Source organism: Crotalus tigris, unplaced genomic scaffold, assembly GCF_016545835.1.
Source record: "Crotalus tigris isolate CLP2741 ecotype Arizona unplaced genomic scaffold, ASM1654583v1 scf7180000017740.2609645, whole genome shotgun sequence".
NCBI lineage: Eukaryota > Metazoa > Chordata > Lepidosauria > Squamata > Viperidae > Crotalus > Crotalus tigris.
Genome location: NW_024096606.1, coordinates 2,402,768 through 2,422,056, shown reverse-complemented (window position 1 = coordinate 2,422,056; position 19,289 = coordinate 2,402,768).

Genomic DNA, 19,289 nt, shown 5'->3' with positions numbered 1-19,289 from the left:
TTATACCTGTTTTGTTTTTTTTCAAGTGGATCTCTCTTATTTTTAAGGGGGGGCGGATGTCAGAATCCAATTATACTTCATCTCCAGTTATCAATTATAGAAAACCCCATTTCTGCCCTCTCTGGATTCTGTCATAAAGAAAGAGAGGGGGTGAACAAAGGGGCTTTATGGCCCTCACTTCCTTTGGTACAACTTCAAAGAGTTTGAATGTGGTTAGCACCAAAAGGCCTTATCATAACAAAGGAGGCTATTTACCTTTCATGTAATTTATCTGAAGTCTCCATCCAGCTGGAAGAAAGGAAAAAAGGGGTGGGATTGTGATGCCTGAAACTGACACTGGAAGAGGGGGGTGATTGGGTGGGACTACTGGGGAAGCCCTTAAAACCTCGAATGGGAGAGCTTGAACCCCAAGTCCTGTCTAGAACGCCTGCAACCATTTTCTCTTAATAAAGGATTCCTGTTGGAAGAATTATTCCAAGAGTTCTGTCTTCTTAAGATGCAAAGTGGGGTGGGTCCTTACATTAATACATTTCTAGTACAAATCCATCAATCAATAAAATTTATGAAAAGCCATTAATTGTAAAAATCCCAATCCTGTATTTACAAAATTCCAATTAACATATTTCAATTAGCCATTTAAACTTATTATTTAAACATCGGGTATCTGTAATTTCCCTTTATTCATACATAATAATTATAATATCTAAAAAGAAAGAGAAAAGAAAGCATATTATTCCCACAATTACATTCTTATATTTCCTAAACATATTCTATTCTTGTTCTAATATCTCCTCATTTACTAATACATATCTTCTATTAACACAATCCATTTTCTTATTCTCCATCCAATACAAAATAATGATCATACATAAAGTAGACACGTTAATTCACAAAATACAGTCTATGTCTCAGATATATATTCTACTAACCAAATTTTTCCTCCCACTTATAATTCTAAATCTTAAACCTTAAGTCAATCTGTGTCTAAAAAGCCTTTTTAACCCATTACATACAATTTTAGGTCACACTCTTAAGTCTTATTCTAGGTTTCTTTTTGTGCCAAGCAGGTTTCCATAATAGAGCCTCTATATCAACAAATAAATCTCTCTTTATTCCTCATGGTATCATTTGAGTAAAAAAAAAAAGTCCCATCCTCTGTTTTAGGAACCTGACTCCTTTGTAATTGATCCCTTGTTGCTTTAAAAATTCATCTCTCGACATTTGATTCTGCTGAGTAAGACACTCAATTATGTCCAATTTTGTGGTTAGTAGTTGGTTATCAAATTGTATTTGCACGTCCATTCCTGTTACTTTTGAAATTGTATATAGTTTAGTTAAAGTCACTTTTTAATCATCAGGAGTCTCAATAGGTTGTATATAGAATGGCGTAGAATCTTCTTTGGTATTTATTTATTTATTTATGAGACTTATATACCGCTTTAAGGGCAAGCACTCTCTAAGCGGTGTACACCAGTAAGCAATGTATATATATATATTTACATTGCCCCCAACAATCTGGGTCCTCATTTTACCTACCCCGGAAGGATGGAAGGCTGAGTCAACCTTGAGCCAGTGAGATTTGAACCGCTGACCTGCTGAACACAGTCAGCTAAAGTGGCCTGCAGTACTGCACTCTATTGATTGATTCCTGTTGTTTTTTGGTCTGTAGGATAGTCAGATGAAGTCTGGAGGTCGGTTTGTAAATTCAAAGCAGAGTTTCTGTTTTTTATTTCTGTAGTAATCTCTTTTATTTTAACGCATACTTGCTCAGTGGCTTCATAGATATTTCCAATATAAGTTTACAGTTGAGTTGTAAATAGGGTTTCTCCATTTCAATAGTAACTAGAGACAATCCTGCTATCTTTTAGTGGAGGCTATATTTAATAATAGCCAGTGTCCACCCACACAGATTTAACAGCTGTTGAACTTCTTTGTCTTTTCCTTTTTATGATGATCTGAAGGTCAAAACCAACCTCAGCATCAAATAAGAAAAAAAAACAGTTGCAGTTTTAAATTTCTCCACAAGGTGTCCTCAGTAGATTATAAAATCTCTTCCCAGACACCAAAAATAATGTTAAGAAAATAAAAAAAAATAGTATTCTTCACATATAAACTAAATCCAGTAATGAAATTCAATAATAAGAATTTTTTCAAGACCCCAAAGTAAATAGAAATAAAAAATAGTCAATGAAATTAATTTTCTTTCTTTTTTCAAAGCTTCTTTTCCCACACTGACAAATGCCGCTCTCTCAAAGAAGGGAAGTAATTCCAAAAATGCTTTTTACAGGGAAAAAAAGGGCTAAGAGAGGAAAGAAAAGGTCTCATCCAGATCAACCACAGTGGTTCTTTAAGCTTAGGTGTTCTGACTTTTGGTTACTGCAACAAAGTGATTGGCCATTTTACTGGTCAATCTTTTCTCCGTCGGCCCTAAGGAGCAATCTTGGACCGCGGAAGGAGCTGCCGCCTTTCCACAGTCAACGAGGACCTCCTCAATGGTAGTTGCAGGGCGACTTTTTGACCCGATAAAGGGTCTACTGGCAGAGGGAAAGCAGCCAGCGAAGAGAGGAGTCTCTTCGCACGACTGCACATGCCGCGATCCAGAACCGGAAGGCAATCACTCGAGATTTTTAAGAAGAGACTGGACAGTCACTTGTCTGAGATGGTATAGGTTCTCCTGCTCAAGCAGTGGGCTTGACTAGAAGGCCTCCAAGGTCCCTTCCAGCTTCTATTCTATTCTATTCTATTCTATTCTATTCTATTCTATTCTATTCTATTCTACATAGCGTGTCACAAAATCTACCAGGGCTTTTGCCCCCCAGTGTGTGCTAGTATGTGCTAATCCTTAGGTATTTGGTAGAATAAGTTTGCCCTCTAGCCTCTACCATTCATCATTTCCTTCCCTGCTGCCAATTGACTTGGCCCATGTCATGTCCTTGGGTGTATAAGAGGGTGGAGAAGTGGGTACAGATGGAGAAATCAGGATTAGGGAGGCTGTTAATTCTGGGTGTCATAGGCCAGCTTCCTTAGTATCCCTATCTGCAGCCCGGTTCCCTTTTGCATAAAGGGTGTCTTCCTTAGAATGTCCCTTGACATATATGACTGCTACTTGTTTGGCTGCCACACCACTTCCAAAAATTCTAAAATTTGTGGGCCATGTTTAATAGTGGATCCTTTTGCATCTAATAATCCTCTTTCTGTTCATAAGGCTCCATGGGCATGCAAGATTCCAAAGGCATACTTGCTATCTGTGTAAATGTTTACTGTTTGCCCTTTAGTCAGTTGTAAGGCTTTAGTTAAAGCAACCAATTCAGCCAGTTGGGCAGAAGTGCTCACTGGTAATGGCTTGGCTTCTATAACCTCCTATGGTGTGACCACTGCAGAGCCTGCCTTTCTTTGGTCTTCTATCATAAAGCTACTACCACCTGTAAACCATTCGCAGTTGGAATTTGGGATGGGCTGATCACTGAGGTTGGGTCTACTGGCATAGACTGAATCCACAACCTGTACACAATCATGATGCAGATCTGTATCCACCTGGGATAAGAGTGTATTGCATATATCTAATTATATGGCTGGGGAGTCAAGCACGAGGGTCTGGTATTTAGCTTGGCAGCCCAAAGTCATCCAAAATGCCTCCTTTATTTCTATAATTTCTTGAACCCTGTGTGGGACCTTGACTATGAGATGTTGTCCTAGTGTTAACTTTTTAGTTTCTTCAACCAGGAGGGCTGTTTGTCAAACTTGACTCGACTCCATAGTTGCCTGCACCTGCTTTGTCTTGCAGTTTGCCAAACAGTGACGGGAGGAGAATGGTGAATTCCTAATGGCTACGGAATGCAAGAGAGTCTTCTGTTGCTGGAGAGACATTATCTACTATGAAAAATGTTTGAGCGGCACAGATAGTTTTTCCCAAAACAAGAAAACTGAACTCAATTGGTGAACTATGAACTATTGGTGGTTCGGAGGGGAAAAAGAAGTTTACCTATGTGGGTTTTCATGGGAAAATTCCAGAACTGACTTTGCTTCTGCTGTGTCTAGATGACTCTTTCAATAAAGCTACACCTTTGGTCAATCTAAAGAGCTGAGAGCTGTTTTGTTGAATGTGCTAAATGGGATGGTTGACATTAAGTCAGTTCTCACAGTAGTGCCTACCTAAATCCCACCAGGAAGCCAAAGGCCTGAAATGTCTGCAACAGACAAAGAAACGGAGGAGAAGATGAAGCCAGAGAAGCCCCTGATTCATGAAGCCCCAGCAGCACTGCAGACTGGGGCATGGTGCAGTCAGCGGGTGCACATCCCAAATTGAAGGCTGAAAAGCCAGAGCTGCATTCAGTGAGCTTAAGGGAATGATTGCAGGATACCCCATACCAGGGACCAAAGAGTCACTGGGTGGTGAATGTAGGGAAGCTGTAGAGGCCGATGATCCCCTAATTCCTGCAGGAGTTAACGTGACCTAAATGAGCAAATGGAAGGCTAGGCGGCTGGTTGAGTGGGACGAGCCAATCGAGTGGAAGCTCCCTGCTGCCACCTGCAGCCCAGCAATGGAGTAATGCAAAAGAAGTTCGGAGGTCTGGAGATCAAGAGAGCTGCATTGCCAGGAGCCAAGCCCAGGACAGGGGGAGTAAAGTTGTTAGCTACCCATCCCCTTCCCTCCTGCAGCTGGTGGTGCCAGCACCTACCAGGATGATTAGATTCTTCTTACAGGGGGCAGCAGCAGCAGATTTCATCATCCCTCCCCCAGCATGGCATTGAATGGTCCTGGTGGCTCAAGCAGTGGTTGAGGGCCCTCCACCTTCCCTCCCTTTGGCAGCTGCAGCCCTATTACCTGGGTACATCATAGTGAGAGACACCACTCCCTCTCATGGTTCAGTTTGATGGGGACTTGGGCTAGCTGCTCACTTCTTAGCCCAGATATGGCACCACATGGAGTGCTATGGGGAATGTACCCATGCATGTTCATGCAGAAGTGTCCAATCTGGAGGGCAATGCTGCAGATGGCTGGTATCCGTGCATGATGCTGGGTTTGACTTCATTAAAAATGAATTGGAAACATTATTGTGTGGCAGTGATGAACATATTATTGCTAAGGCTTATATAATGCTATTGAAATTGAATTTGAAAAGTGAACATGTAAAACATTGTATGATACAATGGGTAAGGAATTTTGGTTATAATATGCTGGAACAATGGGAGAATATGTGGATGAAAAGTTTAAAATTTACATTGAATTATAACTTAAAAGAAGATTTCTACAAGATGATGTATCACTGATATTTAACACCAGACAAGTTATCTAGAATCTATAAAGATACTTCAAATGAATGTTGGAAATGTAAATGTAAAGAAGGGACTTTTTATCATTTATGTTGGACATGTGACAAAGCAAAGAAATATTGGAGAAGGATTCACATTTTGATATAGAAAATCCTTAAAGTAAAAATAAACATGAAACCAGAAACTTTTCTTTGGAATTTAATGGAAAAGGACTTGGAAAAACTTTGATCCTGTATATGTTGATAGCAGCAAGACTACTTTATGCACAAAAATGGAAGGACATTTCGATTCCCACTATGGACAAATGGTTACAGAAGCTGATGGAGTTGGCAGAGATGGCAAAATTGATTGTTCTGGTTAAAGAAAAGAATACAAGTACCTTTGTTTCTACATGGAGACTACTTCTGGACTTTGTGCTTGAGGTGGAAACAAATGAAACTTTGATTTTGGGTTTCACTGATTAGATTGATTTGTTGTTACAGAAATGGTTAGTTTTTACTATGATGAAAAAGTAAAAAGTTGAGGCTCGACATTAATACTCTATTCTACTGCAACAGGGGAAGTCATAAGTCAATCTCTTTTTTTTCTTTTTCCTCCCTTTCCTTCACTTTCTTCTCCCTTTTTCCTCCCCATTGTGTGTCCTACTAAGGAGAAACTTCCTGACAGTGAGGACAATTAACCAGTGGAACAGCTTGCCTCCAGAAATCATGGGCGCTTCATCACTGTAGATTTTTAAGAAGAGGTTGGACAGTCACTTGTCTGAGATGGTATAGGTCCTCCTGCTTGAGCAGGGGACTGGACTAGAAGAACTCCAAGGTCCCTTCCAGCTCTATTCTATTTTATTCTACTCTACTATTTGCTTTGTATTTTGTATTTTACTTTACATCTTAATATTTTTTTTTAAAGGAGCTGGGTAACCTAGATGCAATCCTGTGAGGGTGGTTCGAGGATCCCATGGCGACCTGGCACACTGAATCCCACATCCGCTCCCTTAAGCAGGGAAAGTGGCCAATGGCAGAGTACATCCAGGACTTCACCAGCCTAGCCAGCCACCTCCCTGACTCGCTCGAGTGCATTCTGATCTTCTTTTTCCCGGGGGAGGGGGGACTAGATCGAGAGCTACACCAGAAGTGCTAAAAGTGCTTTGGAGTCTGCAAGCATGTTTCAGAGTTGCCAACAAAATGGAGATTGACCCGATGGAGTTCTGAGAGCACACCGTGCAGGACAGCTGGCCCAGCAAAATTCCCAGAGATGCACAGGCCCTAGGGGAGAGAGGGGCATTCCCTTGGCCAGAGGAGGCAAGCCCCAGGAGCCTGCTTCCCCTGCAGAAAGAAGCATAACTGAATGCCTCACACCATGACCAGCAATCGCTCCTCCACCCACTAGCCAACCCAAGAAAAAGAGACCCCCAGGAAAGCCAAAGGAGAAGACACATGTGGGACAGCAAATCATTGAGTCCTCTCCTCAGTCCAGCGAGGAGGCTGGAACTCTGACCAACCCTTGAAAGAGTCTGGTCTTCTATGAGAATGACAATGAGGAGGAGGAAGATCCATTGATAACTGGCACTATCATCCCCATGATGGCCCTGATGGTGATTGTGGTGCCCTTGTCAAGGTTCCGACTGATGAACCCAACCAAGCAAACACCTTCAAGACATTCTGATCTCTTCATGTAAAACTTTATTCAGTACATCACTGTGGCACTAATGAAAGCAAAACCAGCTCTGGCAAGACCCCTCCCAAACCCACTGACAATGCTGCTAGCATCGAATGTTCTTGCTTTGACAACATATGGAGATGCAGCCATTTTCTTCTACTTTATGTTTTAGGGTTAGAATTAGATGATACTGGGGGGAAGGGGAGGAATGTGCTTGGGAATTTAGTTAGGCATAACAATACTGTGTAAGAGTGGGAACCAAGGTTTTTTGTAATAAGAGATCATAAGACATGGTGGGCTGAAGAACTGGTGGGGAAGCCAGCATTTCAAACTAATTGGGGAATGTGATTTATGACAGTTAGTTAGAGGAGAGAATTTTTGATACTATGTGCTTAGGGGAGAGCGAAGTCAGATTTTGGCTTGGACTATGTACGTGCCAATGTGTTGCTACTCGAATAAAGATTCTTTAAGGTAAACAATGCCTCGAAGTTCTTTGAAGAGTTTCATCTGTCGGAACCATGACATTAAGCCAAAATCTCCAACTTTCCTAACTATCTAGGGATCCTGAGCCCCAGTCGCTGTCCCTAGCACTGAGAGATAAGCTGACGAAGATTTGGGGAAGATTTCATCATTTCATCATGGAGAGGGAGAAATTGCCTGACAGCAGCTGCTACCCCAGGGAGAGGGGAGCGACAGCCAGTGCGCTGGTAGAGAAGAAGCTTTTGCTGGCTTCCCAGCTGGGAGTGAAACCCAAGCAGCTAGGACAGCTAATCTGGTCATCAGATTGGGTCCAGCCCAGTGGAGACTCCAAACGCTTCGAGACGGCCTTGCCACCCTTAAGGGCTTTAAAGGTGGACGAGACTGGGCTACCACAAAAGGACTCCACATATGACATTCCCCATACCAGGGGAGAATTACCAGACTGTCTGCCACTGAGGACTCGGGTGAATGGAAATATCTGTCTGCAGCTTGCAGTCAGTCAGTGGAGAAATTGGTAGAGAAGTTTGAGGGGCTAGAAATGAAAAGTGGGGAGCAACTTTCCCATTCCCCATATGCCAGCGATCAGGACAATCAACTCCTACTGAGAGGAGCCCCCAGCCCCTCCTTCACAGAGCAGGCAGCCTTCCTGCTCCTGAAGCCCCCTGCCAGGCTTCCAGTCCCACAGAGAGAGACAGCCCCAGTCACCGCCCCTCCAAAAGCCCCAACCGCTGCTGCCGAGATGAAGGCCCAGGCATCCGCTGGGACAGCAAATCCCCAGAACAATGTGCATATCAATTACCCAGTCTGGGTCCCCTGCAGCAATGGGGAGTATGGCAGCCCCTGCGGGTGGGAGGTCAACAATCTCTGAGTTTGCAGCAGATAATAGAGGCCCTGCAGCAACTTGGGGTGGCGCAGAGGCCAGAAGACCAGCAACCAGTGGGGGGACAACTGCAGCAAGGGGATTGGTCGCCACCCCTGAATGTACAGCAATGGCAGGGGGCCCTACATCAACCAAAGATGCCACAGCTCGTGACAGACCAACAGCAGGAGGAATGGCAACAGCCTCCACCCAGACAGCAACTTTTGGGAGACCTAAGGTGACTTGGGATGCCCCAACCACAGACACTGCTACCACAGCAGGGGGTGGCCACAGCCCCCGAATGTGCAACCCCTGAGAATGCGGCAGCAGCCATGGTGGGGCAGGCAGCAACTGGGGGTGCAACAGCCACAGTGGGGAGCCCAACAGCCATTGAATCAGCAACCAGGATGGGGCCAAAAGCAACTGGGGTGCAACAACTACAGTGGGAAGCACAACAGCCATTGAATCCACAGCTAGGTTGGGGCCAACAGCAACTAGGGTGCAACAGCCACAGTGGGGAGCCCAACAGCCAATGATTGCTCCACCTTTTAGAGCAACCTTCGATGGGGACCCTTAACCAAGTGTACTCTCATTTGAACCGCTGTGGCCATCTCTTCCCGGACTTAGCCACTATGGTTGATATGATTATGTCCAGGTTAGAGGGAGAGGCATCTGAGTGGCTGAATAATTTATATAACGAGCAAGCCCCCAAATTGGAGGATTCCCACCTCTTTCTCCTAGGACTGAGAGCAAGATCTGAGGACCCATCCATTGCCCTCAAAGCAGAAGAACACATCCATAAGATAAAACAAGCCGGCAGGCCTGCCCTGGAGTATGTATGAGACTTTCACAAATTAGCTGGTCAGATAGAGAGGTGGCCTGAGCAATCCATAGTGCATCATTTCAGGGAAGGACTAGACGATCACCTCTCTCAGGCCTGCATCTATCGAGCAGTACCTGATCAGCTGCAAGAATGGTACCAGGCAGTGGTAAGATTAGACGTTCAGCTCGCTCGCTACAAGAAGCCTCCCCCACCTGAAGCCGAGCCAAGGCCAGAGCAACCCAAATGGTAACCACCCCACAAAAACTTCCATTTGCTGCAACTGCTGAAAGATCCCAGCCACCTGCAGGGCTGCCAATCAAGTGCTTCCGATGCGGACAGCAGGGACATCAAGCAGCGAACTGCCCAGTCCTCTACTCCCAACAACAGAACAGACCGGGACCAGCAGCCAACAAGAGAGAAATCCAACTGGATCACATAGGAACCTGTTGCCCAAGTCACATCTCCCACACAGGGGGATGCAGGGACCCAGGCTGGACCCGTCCCCTCTCTACCCTCTTTCGACAGCGACAACAAAGGAGAGAATGACCCAATGGTGAGTCGACATGTCCCACCTTTCTCTCTACCTGCCAAATTTATAATCCCTAAATTGGAGGCACAGGCGGATTTAAAAGTGTTAGTCGATTCCGGATGCTCCCGGTACATCATTAGTTTGTCATTTGCCATGAAAATGGGCATACGAGCAAAGCTGCTCTCCAAACCAATGAGGTATGAGCAAGCCGATGGCTCCTTGATGGGAGGGAATTTAGTCACACAATTAACTGAGCCCCTACGCTTAGAAATAGATGAGCACTGGGAGTTCATTCGTTTCCTGGTGGCTCCAAAAATGACTGAGACTGTGATCCTAGGATTAGCCTGGTTGGATAAATGGAAGCCATTTATCTGGTGGGAGAAGGGAATGAGAACTGTAAGGCTACCTATAGGGCCCAAGCCCCCTATTGATTCAACGGACGTTACAGGAAACTTTAGCCCACCCAACGAGTGAGCGCACATGGTTGCCTCATTGCCACCAGGTGAGCCACTTATCCCCAGGGAGTACTGGGATCTGGCAGAGGTATTTAGTGAGAAGGAATGTGACACCTTGCCTCCCCGCTGACCCAATGATTGTTCCATTGAACTGTTGCTGGGAGCCAAACTCCCACGACCGAGAATGTACGTCATGCCCCCCCTTGAAAAGGAGGAGATGCAACGATACGTGGACAAAACCCTAGAGAAGGGGTTCATTGAACGAGCCAAGTCTGCTGTGGGTCTCTGTGTTGTTTAAAGAAGAAAAAGATGGGTCTCTTCGTCTCTGCATAGACTTCAAATCTCTGAACGCAGTGAGTATGGAAAATAAATACCCCCTCCCCCTCCTAAAGGACTTACTAATCCACCTGGCTAAGGGGAATGTCTTCACTAAATTATACCTGAGAGAAGCATATTACTGGGTGAGAATAAAGGAGGGAGATGAGTGGAAAACTTCCTTCAACTGCCCCTTGGGAAGCTATCAATTCAAAGTCATGCCATTTGGGCTACAGGGGGCCCTAGCCGTATTCTTGCAATTGATTAATGAGACCCTACATGATCATTTATACAAGGGGGTTCTGGTGTATCTTGATGACATCCTGATATACAGCACAAATGTGACTGATCATATAAAGCTGGTGAGAGAAGTATTAAAAAAAACTATTGAATGCCAAGCTTTATGTCAAACTGTCAAAATGTGAATTTCACCAGACCCAATTAGATTATCTTGGCTATAGAATTTCCAATGAGGGCATTGAAATGGACCCAGCCTTTCTCTAGTAATTTTCTATAATCCTATTTTATGTAAACTTCCTAAAGATACATCACATCTACATCCAATTTCCTTAAATTGTTAAACATCTAAACTCTTTTTCTTGATATATTTAATCCATTAATATTTATAGAAAAGAGCTTAATTACGTCTCCCATTTTTAACTTGATCTATTTTTTTGTTTTTATTTTATATTTAATTAATTGAGTCGTTAAAAATTGGTATTCTCATCTCTGATTTCGTATACTACATGGTATTTGTTTTAATACGATTATTTCTTTACCCTTATACATTATTGATTCGTCTCTTGTTTTTTATACATTTTATCCCTTATTGATCTTCTAGTAAACCTTATATGAACCTCTCTCGCCAATCTATGCCTTCGTGCATAATTTGTGTATACTCTATATGTTTCATCCATGTCTCTTTTTACTTCCAATTTTCTTTGCCTAGAATCACCGCCAAAATCTCTGCCATTTTTCTCCCAAATCTTCCTTCTTTTCCTCAACAATATTTTGAAATCTTAAACAAAATGAAGCTTTGTTCATTTCCAGAAAAGCAATAGATTCAGTCAACTCCCTATTTGCTTGATCAGATTTCTGTATCATCCCTTCTATTTTACTATCAACAAGCTCCATTTTGTTTCAACTTTTTGAATTCTTTGTTCATTTTCCATCATTGTTTGTTGTATATTACCTATCTTATCATTCATATTTTTAATTTCATCTCTCATTTTTCCAATATCATTCTTAATTTCTTTATGATGTATTTTCATTTCTTCATGATTATTTGCTATTGCCTCTTGGGTCATCATCATTGTTTCTTGAATCGTTTGCAGTGTTATCTGCAAACTCTGTGGGTTCATTGCCAATTCTACTTTTTCTTTTTCTTTCCCCAACATGATTCTTTGGCCTGAAGGAGAGGCCATTGCATTACTAGAGAAAGTAAAATTTAGAAACATTATACACAATATTAGCATAAAACAAGAAAGGAGGAATTATTATATGTGTCAAAGAAAAATAAAATTAAATAAATATACTTGGATGAAAAGGGGTGAATTTTAATGTTGGAAATAGTATTAGAGTAAAAACAGTATATGCACTAAATAATATGAGAATATTTGTATGATCACCATGCTTAGATGGAATTCCAGTCGAGTCTTATAAAAAATATGAGTGTTACTACAATGAATAATGTTGGATTCCTAGTAAGTAATAGAATATGAAAGAAGGAAAATGTAAATAAGAAACAATGGGGCAATAAGGACAAATATTTCAAAGAAAGAGGGGGGAAATGTAAAGAATAGAAGAGTACTGTTACAAACTGCTGTTAACAAAAAAGGATATATTACGTGTGTATGTGTGTAATGTTTGTTGTGTTTTGTTTTGTTGGTCTAAAATAATAATAATAATAATAATAATAATAATAATAATAATAATAATAATAATAATAATGACAAAGTAGCAACAATGGTGCATTGGAAGATCTGCAAAAAATATCATTTGCCTGTAAGCAAAAACTGGTGGGATCATAAAATAGAGAAAGTCATAGAAAATGATAAAATTAAACTGCTCTGGGACTTCAGAATTCAAACAGACAAGCACCTGCAACATAACACCCCAGACTTAACAATTGTCGATAAGAAAGACAAAAAAGTCTGGATAGTGGACGTGGCAGTGCCTGGAGACAGCAGAATAGAAGAGAAAGAACTGGAGAAGATAACAAAATACAAAGACCTACAAATAGAAATAGAAAGACTGTGGCAAAAGCAAGCAAGGGTAGTACCAATAGTCATAGGCTCCTTGGGTGCAATCCCAAAACAACTGGAGCACCACTTGAACACCATTGGCATTGACAAATTCGCTATTAGTCAATTGCAAAAGGCGGCCTTATTAGGAACTGCTTCCATCCTGCGACGATATCTGTAATACCATCAAACATCCACATCTGCCTATCCCAGGTCCTGGGTAAGGACTCGATAGGTAGACAAAATGCCAAATCCAGTCTGAACATCTGGCTGACTGTGCGATGAATGATAATAATAATAATAATAATAATAATAATAATAATAATAATAATAAAGAAATGGACCCAACCAAAGTAAAAGCTGTAATTGAATGGTAGCCCCCAAAGACTCTCAAACAGCTCCAGAGCTTCCTAGGCTTTGCCAACTTCTACTGTCAATTCATCCCCTCCTTTGCTGAAATTGCCATACCCCTTACATAACTACTCAAAACAGGCAAAGGAGGAGGAAAACCACGACAGGTCAACCACTAACATGGACTATGGGCTGTCAACCCGCTTTTGAGAATCTAAAAAGACTATTTGCTGTTGAGCCAGTCCTAAAGCACCCCTGCCTAGGGGAGCCCTTTGTAATTCAAGCCGATGCCAGTGACGTGGCCGTTGGAGCTGTATTGCTGCAAAGGGACCAAAGAGGAGCTTTGCAACCCTGTGCTTACACCTCAAAAAAAATTACTGAAAGTGAAAGGAGGTGGGCAATCTGGGAGAAGGAGGCGTTCGCAATTAGGTGGGCTCTAATAAACTGGCGACACTATCTAGAAGGGAGCAAGGTGCCTTTTGAAGTATGGACAGATCACAAAATCACTGAAAACTCCCCGCAAATTGTCCCCAAAGTAGGTGCAGTGGGCACAGTACTTTAACTGTTTTAACTTCACTCTTTTTTCTGGGAGGAAAAAACATCCTAGCTGATGCTCTATCCAGACTGCCCCAATACAAAAGTGAATGTGGAGAGGTTAACGAGGCAATTATCTCCAATCCACAAACTGCCGCTCAACTCATGCCTCCACTGATGTGGAAAATTATGTCAGGAGTTGTACTGTATGTGCCACCATGAAAAGAATTCCAGGGAAAACCCTCGGTTACTGCAGCCAGTGGCAGAGCTTTCTCAACATTGGGAAGAAATTGCTATGGACTTTATAGTAGATCTACCTGAAAGTAGAGGAAATACTGTCATCTGGATGGTGATAGATCTGTTTTCAAAGCAGGCTCACTTCATCACCTGCAAAGGGCTCCCATCTGCCCAACGACTGACTAAACTGTTCTTGAAACATATCTACCAGCTGCATGGAACCCCTAAACGAATAATTTCAGACAGGGGGGTGCAGTTCACAGCTCAGTTTTGGAGGAGCTTTCTTAAATTAATTGGATCATCTCAAGGTCTATCATCCACTTTTCACCCGTCTACCAATGGGGCCGTGGAAGCCGCTAACAAGATGGTGGAGCAATATATCAGATGTTATGTTTCCTACCAACAGACCGACTGGACCGATCTCCTTCCTTTTGCAAAGGTGGCTTACAATAACTCTGTTCACAGGAGCTTCCGGTGGGAGGCGACGGCGATGGCGGCTAGCTTTTAGCCGTCCAGCTGGGGAAGTGTCAGAGCCGCGGAGCGCAGCGCGCATCAGCTGGCCCGCGGCTCGGAAATCCCTTCCCGGGCAAAGGGAAGGGATAGAGAACGCAAGAGTAGAGGTAGAACCCCTGAACCCCCTCTGGATTTATTTCTAGAGGGGGTGAAAGGAGTGTTCCCTCGGAGCTCTTGCTGATCTCCGCCTCCCAGCTGTTTTTGCTTCCTAGGAAGCAAAAGAAACCGCCGCTTCTATCTCCGTGTTTACAGCATTTTGGTGAGTAATTTTTAAACGGACGGAGCAGTTTAAAGGATTTTTTGTTATATTTTAGGTGTTTATTTTTTTATCTTTTGATTTTTACTATTTTTCCTCCTTTTCTTTGTTATACTAGTGAAAGGACTTAAGATGGCGTTTTGAAAGTGTCGGAGTTTTTTTTTCCTTTCTCTTTTGTTTTACTTTCCCTTTTTAAGGACTGTTTTTTGCTTTTGCTTTTGCTTTTGGCTTAGAATTTTTTCTTTTGAATTGTTTGCTCTTTTACTACTTATTCTTGGGATTTATTTTGGACTTTTAATGATTATAGTTTGTCTCTTTTTAAAAATTCTTTTTTTCTTTTTTTCCTCCTCCCTTTTTGGCTGGAGGGGAAAGGGAAGTGACAATTGTGCTTTTTAAAATGGCTTCAAAGAGGCAGCAGCCTTCCTCAATACCCAAGGTTATTTCTTCTCCTATAACTTCCACTGCACAGTTACAACAACAATCTAAACATGCACCACCGGCTCAGCCACCACCCTCCCCTCCTCTACCTGGACTTTCAGTACAAGAGGTTAGAGGCATAATGGGAGAGATTGTAGTTCAAATGAGAGAGGAAATGACTCAATTTGTTTCACAGATTAAATCAGAAATTAAATCTGATCTCAAAGAAGAGATAACGGGGATAAAGTCTAAATTGCAAGAAAATAATAATGAATTACGACAAGATATACTGGCAGCTGTTTCAGGTTTGGCTACTGTGGTGGTTAAGCTCGATGCAAGGCTTGAGGAAGTGGAAGACAAAGTTGACTCTTTAGATGACAAAATTCAAGACGTGGAAAGGAAGGTGGACTCCTCACAAGAAGATATTTTGATGTTTCAGTACAGACAGATGGAGTATGCTCTGAGGATTAGAGGCCTCAAGGAAGATATGAATCAAGATTTGATGGAGGTGGTTCTTAGTGATCTGGCGCTGGCTTTGGATATGGATAAAGGAGAATTACAGAGAGAAGTGGAAAAAATTTATAGACTCAACTCCTGGATTGCTAAGCAGAAGAATTTGCCCAGAGATGTGGTGATTTACTTTACAAAGAAGTCCCTGCGGAATGAGATTATACAAGCTTTTTACAACAAAAGATTTCAGATTGCCGCCCAAGATGTCATCATTCTAAAGGAAATCCCATCTAAAATTTTAAGAAGTAGGAAAGACTTTGCTTTTTTAACCAATGAGCTTAAAGCTAGATCGATGCCATTCAGATGGGAAATTCCGATGGGTATCGTTTTGAGCCATGCTGGGACACGTTACAGATTGAACACAGTTGACAAAGCTAGAGATTTCTATACTTCGGTCCTGAGTGCAGGCTCAACTTCATCTGGTCGGAAATCTTTGAGTGGTAAGGAACCTGAGCAGCAATCTGAGGCACTAGATTTGGTTTCCGCAGGGATGATAGAAGTGGCAAAGCAACGCCAAACAGAGGCTAAAGAGCAGAGGATGACTCGTGCAGCCTATAAGCGTAAAGAGAAAGAGCAACGTAAAAAAGAGCCCAAAGAGAATTCTCCTGGAAGTGCATCACCGCCGGTGGGAGGAGCAAGACCCAAGAGTTATGCAACACACGCAGCTCTGTCAGAGTTTGATGGTGTCTTCTCCAGGCTGCGTGCCAAGGGAGATGGCAAAGTTTTTGACCTGGAATGTTAATGGATTGAATTCTCCTCAGAAACGGAAAAAAATCTTTTATTATTTGAAGCAACATACCAATGATGTTATTTGTTTACAGGAAACTCATATTCTACTTAAAGATCAGAAATATTTAGTTAATGCTCGTTTGGGATCTCATTTTATATCTCCTGCACCTGGGAAGAAAGGGGGAGTTGTTATATATGTTAAACAAAACCTGCCAGCTTGTCTGGTAGAATCAGATCCCCAGGGGAGATATGTGATGATTGAACTTGGTATTTATGGAAAGAAAGTACTTATAGTTGGACTTTATGCTCCAAATCAACAACAGGAACAATTTTATAAACAGTTACACCAAAAAATAACTTTGCTTGATTATAGATCAGTGGTATTAATGGGTGATTGGAATGGTGTCTTAGACACACAAAGGGATAAGAAAGGTTCCTCTCCTTTTCTTAAACAAGCAAGGCTACCTAAAGCCTTTTTTGATATGAAAGAAGACTGGGAATTAAGGGACTATTGGCGGGAACGTAATCAAGAGGAGAGAGATTTTACTTTTTTTTCTGACAGACACCAATCTTTTTCAAGAATTGACTTTTTCTTGATTACCACGGATTTGTATAATAAAGTAAAGAATGTAAAGATTTTTCCTAGATCACTGACGGATCATAGTCCAGTTTGGATGGAGTTGATTCAAGAGAAAGAGGAAAGAAGATCCTGGAGAGTTAATGAAAATTTGTTTAGACAAGAGAAGAATGTTCAAAAACTAAAGGAGTGTTTAAAGGACTATTTTGCTTTGAATATGTACAAGGGGACTTCAATGTCAATGGTATGGGATGCAGGTAAAGCATTTATGCGCGGTGTTTTGATAAAAATGAATAATTTTTATAAGCGAAATCAGATTCAGAAACGTAGAGAACTTGAAGATGAAATTAAACTAAAAGAAAGGGCTTTGATTCTAAATCCTTCTGATGAAAGTACTAAAGAATCTGTAAAGTTATTAAGGTCACAATTTAATATGTTGATAGCAGATCAAGCTGCAACCAATTTATTATTTATGAAACAAAATACATTTTGTAATGCTAATAAGCCGGGGAGATGGTTGGCTTATCAATTAAGAAAGAAACAGAGACTGAGAATAATAGAGAAAATAAATTATAAGGGTAAACTAGTTTCTCAGAAGGAATTAATTAAAAAATCTTTTTTGGATTATTATCAAAACCTATACAAATCTACTAATGTACAACTGTTAGATATAAATAAATATTTAGCTGAGGCAAGTTTTCCTAAACTGACTGAGGATCAGAAATATGAAATTAATGGTTTAATTACTAAGGAGGAAATTGCCTCAGCAATTCAACAATTGAAATTAGGGAAAGCACCGGGTACGGATGGGTTAACAGCTGTTTATTATAAAGCCTTAATGGAGGAGATGATCCAACCATTAAATGATCTTTTTAATGGTATCTTACAGGGTTTAGAGATTCCTCCTTCATGGCGTAGTGCTTTTATATCATTGATTCCAAAGGAGGATCAAGATCTTACTTTACCAAAAAATTATAGGCCTATATCTCTTTTAAACGTGGATTATAAGATATTTGTAAAAATTTTGGTAAATAGGCTTATGAGGGTGGTGCATCATCTTGTGCATAAAGATCAATCAGGGTTTATAACAGGAAGGTATATGAAAAACAATGTTAGACAAATTATTAATTTATTAGAATACTTAGATAAGAACAACCAAGTTTCTGCAGGGCTCATATTTTTAGATGCTGAAAAAGCATTTGACCAACTGAATTGGCATTTTATGCTAAGAGTAATGGAAGAAATGAATTTTGGTGAAAACATATTACAAGCCCTTAAGGTAATATATCAAAAACAAACAGCACAACTTATTGTTAATGGAGGTTTGTCGGAGGTTTTCACAATAGAGAAAGGTACTAGACAGGGGTGTCCTTTATCGCCATTGTTGTTTGTTTTAACATTGGAAATATTATTGATCAAAATTCGAGAGTCTCAGGAAATTAAAGGAATATATGTTAATAAAAAAGAATATAAGTTGAGAGCTTTTGCGGATGACTTGGTTGTTACTTTGTCGCAACCTGATTATTCTGTAGTAAACTTATTACAGTTGATTCACCATTATGGTTTGGTCTCGGGTTTTAAGATTAATGTAAATAAGACTAAAATTTTACCTAAAAATATGTCGAGTCAGGAGAAGCAGATTTTGGTTAACTCGACGGGTTTTGAGATTGTTAATAAGGTAAAATATTTGGGGGTGATGCTGTCTGTTTCTAATGCAAAATTATTTAAAAATAATTATGAAAGGTTGTGGGTCAGGGTACAGAAAGACTTGAAAAATTGGGAAAAGTTGCAATTATCCCTCATGGGAAGAATTGCAGTGATAAAAATGAATATTCTACCCAAGTTCCTTTTCTTGTTTCAAATGTTACCAATTTTGAAAAATGAGATTAATTTAAATGAGTGGCAGAAGGGTCTCAATAAATTTATTTGGGCAGGTAAAAAACCAAGGGTTAAGTTCAAAATTATGCAAGACTTCCGTGAGAGGGGTGGACTCAAGGTACCAAATTTGAAATTATATTATGATGCGGTGGTTTTAACATTAATTAGTGACTGGGTAAATTTGACAAACTCTGAGATACTTTATCTAGAGGGATGGGATTTACTTTATGGGTGGCATGCCTATTTAATATTTAATAAAAAAATAGATTGGGCTTTTAAATCTCATATTTTAAGAATTTCTTTACTTAGGATCTGGAGAAAATATTATAAAAGTGATTTTAAAGTACCATTATGGGCTATACCTTGGCATGCGATAGAAGGAATAAAAAGAGGGGTTAAAATGGATATGGTGTCTTATAGACAGTTACTTAAATGGGATGGACAAAACTGGCAATTAAAATCACGGGAAGAATTAGCACAAGAAAATTTTACTTATTCTTGGTTCCAATATAGGCAACTACTAGATAGATGGAAGATGGATTGTAAGGTGGGTTTTCTTAGAGAAGATGAAAATCTTATTAAGCAACTGAAGGATCAAAGACAAACCCACATTAAGAGAATTTATGGGGTTTTAGTTGAATTGGACTCAGAAA